Source organism: Mustela nivalis, assembly GCF_964662115.1.
Source record: "Mustela nivalis genome assembly, chromosome: 16".
Taxonomy (NCBI): domain Eukaryota; kingdom Metazoa; phylum Chordata; class Mammalia; order Carnivora; family Mustelidae; genus Mustela; species Mustela nivalis.
In genome coordinates this window covers 56,282,522-56,288,127 of record NC_139035.1, presented here as the reverse complement: position 1 = coordinate 56,288,127, position 5,606 = coordinate 56,282,522, and positions in this window count along the sequence as shown.

Genomic DNA, 5,606 nt, shown 5'->3' with positions numbered 1-5,606 from the left:
CCATCCACTTAAAGAGCATCTTTCTGTGTATATATTGTAATTCAATAAATGGAATTTAACAAAAGAGCAATGGGTATAATTGATGTACTGACAAAGCCAATGGAAGAAATGGAAAGCCATAGAACACAAGGTAGGGAACGTCCAATTGAAGATCTGTGTGAGACAGAAGAACAGATTGCATTAACGTTCTGAACATGAGTTGCAGCGAAGAGGACAATATCACCTGAGCTGCTAAACTGTACATGTTAGATAGGTGGGGGAAGAATTTCTTGAAAAAAATATCTGTCAATGACCTACTATATATACTGCGCTAGGCTCTGAACAGGATAACCATAATTAACTGCCCTCCTGAAGTCAAAATCTCATGGTGCCTCTGAAAATACGTGTTCTAGAGTTTTATGGGCTCTCATAATCAAGGACTCTTTTTTGAGTTTGGCCAAACTGTAGTCAAACACTCACAGTCATCGCTGAGAACAAGAAAGATTTTTAAGTCAGTTTTACAGACTTCTGAAGGGTTGAGACTAAAAGTTGCAATGTAATAATATAAGGAACAAAAAGTAATGACCTGAATGCAATTTAGAGATTTTCTAATTTATAAGGACCAAAAGAAACCATCAGTCTCTCAGGACAGATTTGGAGCTGCCAGGCATGGAAAAACCTAGCCTCTAATCCTGGTTCAGACTCAAACTGGCTGTGAGACCATGGGAAAGGCACCCAATCTCTCTGAGCCACATTTGTCTCTCCATAAAATGTGGATAATGGACTACACCATCTCAGAGACAACTTCCACTTCCAGTGTTCTGGGATTCTGTAATTGCTATGGTTTGGAATTCATTTACTTTTCTTAAGATTTTATTTATTCATTTGAGAAAGAAAGAGAGAGAGAGAGCATGAGTGGGTGGAGGATGGAAGGAGAAGCAGACTTTCCAATGAGTGGGAGCCCAACTAGGCCCTCGATCCCAGGCCCCTGGGATCGTGACCTGAGCCGAAGGCGGATGCTTAACCAAAGGAGCCATCCGGGTGCCCCAGCTACGGGTTGGAATTTAGTATGAGACTCCTCTGCCCCAGATCCCACCTACTGGAAGCGAATGGAGAGCCAAAGGTCCTTGAAAATGAGAACTCCCAAGAAGTCAGGGCAGAATGTACCCACCAAAGGCAGAATACTATTCTTTCTCTTCTATAATATGCTCTCTTTGGGGTTAGCAGAGAGAGCTTGAACAGCCAGAGGTAAGAATGTTGACACATCTTCTCCTTTCTACAACCTCTTGCAGGTGTCCCAAGGTGTCCTTCTGGCTCATATTTGATGAAGACCCAAAAGAGCTTTTAACATGTCTAGCATTCCTATACAGTGTCTTTGCTGAGTCCCCAGTAACAAAGATACTTGTGGCTTAGCATATCTTTGGGAGAAGATGAGCTGATGCCTGGGTGCCTGAGGGCTCGTGGATGGCCTTGTCTATGGCTCTGTGGGAACCCTTGAACCAAATGGATGCCTATGGCCCAACAAGTCTATAGGGAATGTCCCCATATAACTTTCCTGTATCTGAAAACAGCAATGCAAAAAATTGAAACTTCTGCTCTTGAGTTGGCAGCAGAACTGTGGGAAAAGTTTTGGATGAAAGGAAAATCAGTGAAGATTGGTCTTTTGGCTCTGCCTTTTCATAAAAGGCAAAAATGACTCTTCCCTTAATGAAGGGTGGCTGGGGGAAGCTTAGAAGATTCACCGATTTGGTTTCGTTTTAGTTGGCTTATCTAAACCAGATCCAAATGATCTAAGACTTTTGGGTTATAAAATGGGAGTGGAATTCTTAGGGCAGACATGTAAAATTTCCAAGGCTCCCTATTTCTTGTCATCCTTTCAGCAATGCAGTGCCAGCAAAAACCAGCTAATAGAATCTCATGATCCAAAATTAATTTGGAAAAAAAAATAACCAGCCAGAATTCTTTAACCTAAAAAACAGGGTGGCAATTTAGGTTGGATTTGCATTTTCGGCAAAGGTTCATGTCAGGCTTGCTTTTGTGTTTGTGGACACACTAAATAAATATTGTGTATATTTAAATATAAAATGTGATATATATATATATACACACATATACACATATGTATGTATGTATATACATATGTGTATATGTGTGTATATATCACATTTATATTTGTATAAAATATATATGTATATATATGTATATATGTGTATATATATATTGGTAGAAGTGACTACCACTATCAAACTAATTAATGTAGCTATCCTTTATCAGGTTTAATTCTAAAGAGGACATTTCTCAAGCCTGGGCCACCAGCAAAACTGGGAGAGGGCTGGGGTCCAGTAAACACTCCTGGAGGGTCACCAGATTTCAGGCTGAAAGTAGGTAGATTCCTCCTCAATTATGCTCCTCTAGGGGAGAGAAGAGGAAAAACTGAAAAGTCTTTTTTTCTTCTTCTTCTTTAAGCTTTTATTTATTTATCTGTCAGAGAGAGAGAGAGAGAGAGAGAGAGAGCAGGAGCAGGGGGAGTGGCAGGCAGAGGAAGAAACGGGCTCCCAGCTGAGTAAGGAGTTGGATGTGGAACTTGATCCCAGGACCCTGGAATCGTGACTTGAGCCCGGGGCAGAAGCTTAAACAACTGAGCCACCCAGGCGTCCCTGAAAAGGCTATTTTTTAAAATAAGATTTTACTAATCTACAAAAGGCTTAACTTCCACCATGGAGGCTTCCCTGACTATTCTATTCTCTTATTTTCCTTCTATGAACTATAACATTTGCCAGAAATTTTACTTTTAAAACTGGCAATATAACTCGTTGTCTTTCCTTATGGTCACATAAAAGACAGTCTAAGGGAGAAAAATCAATTTCAGTTTGTGTTTGGCAAGCTGGAACTCAGATGGTTGAAATTCACTTATAGTTTGAAATTCCTATTCAATTGGCATGCAATGCATTACATTATATTTACTCTGATTCATATAACTGAGGGTCTTAACTTTAAATTATGTGGTAGCCATAATTTGTGAATTCAGTTTTTAATGTTTTTAAATTACAGAAGTGGGGCATGGGTTTATTTTTGTATTTTGAAATAACAACCGTTTAAGCCCAATGATGATGTTAATTTCCAATTTAGTGTTTTACAAAATACTTCAGCTCTAACAGAAATTCAGGCATGCAGAGTTGGTAAGACCACGATTTCTGACTTTTGAAAGCTTACATGTAAAATAGTATGGTTTATATTAATAAAAAACACAGGTAAAATGATTTTTTTTGTTGCTACACAGTCACTGGTTTATCTTTTTATCATATTAAAAACAGCACTTAAATTAGATGTATTTATATGTATTTAATTTAATCTTAAAATAACCATCCTGATTTCCTCAGGATCTACCTTTCATTACATCTTAACTATTACCCAGATCAAATATAAGTTATCTCCTTTAGTGGAATCAATAAAACTATGCTTTTTGTCTAGTTCATAGAAAATCTAGTTCCAGCAACAAATTCATACTCCTGCCTTTCACAACCATACACACACAGACAAACACACACGTACACTTGTGTGTCACCAGTAAAACTCCAACAAGAAAATGCTACCTTTCTAACCGGCTTTTATTCAGTATTCCCTAATCGCATAATGCTGTGATAGAAAGCAATCCTCTCAAGATAACTTTCCAAAATATAGAGGAAAAAATACAAGAAAATGCAAAGGTGTTGAGTCTTCTCAAATAGAAGAACCTCCGAATTTTGCGGCATCAGGTACAGAGGAGGTCATCTACCTGGCATTCCTCTTTCAGTGCTCATTTCAACTCATCCCTTAGTCACCATGAGGATATTTTTTAACAGTTTTGTGGCAGTCAGCTGATAAAGTTCATCTAATTTCATAGAAATAAGAGGGTCAATTTGTAAAACTCTAAGATCAGTTGCTTTTTGGAAAAAAGGTTCTGCAGCTACATCAGCAACCTTGTTGCTTCAGAAAAGATGCCTACAGTCTCTTCAGACCATTGTGCTTTGTTTGGCATTACTGGTATTGTTTTTGCCCTAGAGTGGCTAAGATCTCCATTTATTCTTGAAGCTTCTGAACAGTGTCCAATGCATTTTATTGTGTGAACACTAATACAAACTGGAAAAGGGAAAATCTATTGGTATCATAATTTTTTGTATCTGGGGAGTTTTCTTCATCTTTGTTTTTGTTCTTTCCTTTTTTAAAAAGATTTTCCTTGTTTATTTATTTAAAGAAATAGAGAGAAAGCACAAGGTGGGGAGAGAGAAACAGAAGAAGAGGGACAAGCAGACCCTGTGCCGAGCCCCCAGCCCACTGTGGGGCTCCATCCCTCAACCCCGAGATCATGAGCTGAGTCGAAATCAAGAGTCGGATGGTTAACCGACTGAGCCACCCAGGCACCACTTTTGTTATTTCTAAGTGAGAATACTTACTCTTCAAGACCTGATTCTCCATGAATTGACCTTCCTGTTGCTAACAATTCTCTCGTATTTGTATCTTTATAGTAGTTCATTCTGAAATCTGGGATAGTTTCTCAGCTTATTGTCTATTTCATTCTTAAAGTGTTCTGTGACATGGAGTCCGCATTTTAGTATTTTAAAACAGAATTTATTTTGATTACTGTTTTTGTTTTGAAAATTCTTATCTCAGCCTGCCTTAAATAGAAATAATATTCTCATTGAGAACAAGATGTTCTGTAAATATTTCTTACACCTCATGAAATAAATCTGTCCATTTTTTCTGAGTAACTAATGCTTTGTTCTCTTATGCCACAAAAGATTTTCAAAGGCTCGTGTTTATTTTTCTATTTCCTCATTCTTGAGTAATGTAATGAACAAACCCTGAAAGGCTGGGTTAAAGTCCATGCTTAGCAACCTTTTCAGAAAGAGCGAGACAGCCATGCCTGCTGTTGGAAGACGGTAAGTCTAAAGTCATTTTCACCAACGCCTACATGCTAACTATTTCCTCCACCATAACCTATAGCAGGAGAGACAACTGTTGCCAAAAAATTCTAAACAAAAGCAAATTCCTTCACCAGAGCAGACACTTAACTGACTGAGACACCCACGTGCCCCAACAAAGTGTCTTATATGGTCAATTTTTTTTTTTAATTTATGCAACTAATATATTCCATCCACTCTATCTTTTCCTTCTGTCTGGCCACCATGAGGTAGCTGTAGGCATTTTTGAAATCCCAATAAAAGAAATTAAGTTTGGGATCAATTTAGTTTGTTTTAGTGGAAAAAATTTGTGTGGCTCATAGACACTTCCATGCATAGGTAAATTCTTGCTGGTGGTGTTAGTGAAGGAACGGTTTCCAAGAACATTCCTATTGGCCCCATTAAAACTCCACCCTAAGTTGTGACAGAATGAGCAGGGCCACAATAGAAACACATACTAGAGCACCCGGCACAAGAAGTGTGTGAGTAGAAGTAGGTCTAAAATGGATGGAATCCAAAATTTACACATGGAAAGTTCTTCTAAGTTTTATAGATCAAATAGGAAAGAAACTTGATGCTTTTCCCAAAATTGGCAGCAATTCTAAAAATTTGCAACATTATGAATGAGTTATTTGAAAGAAACCTCATGAAATTGTCAGTATTAAATTGTGTATCCCAAACTAATAT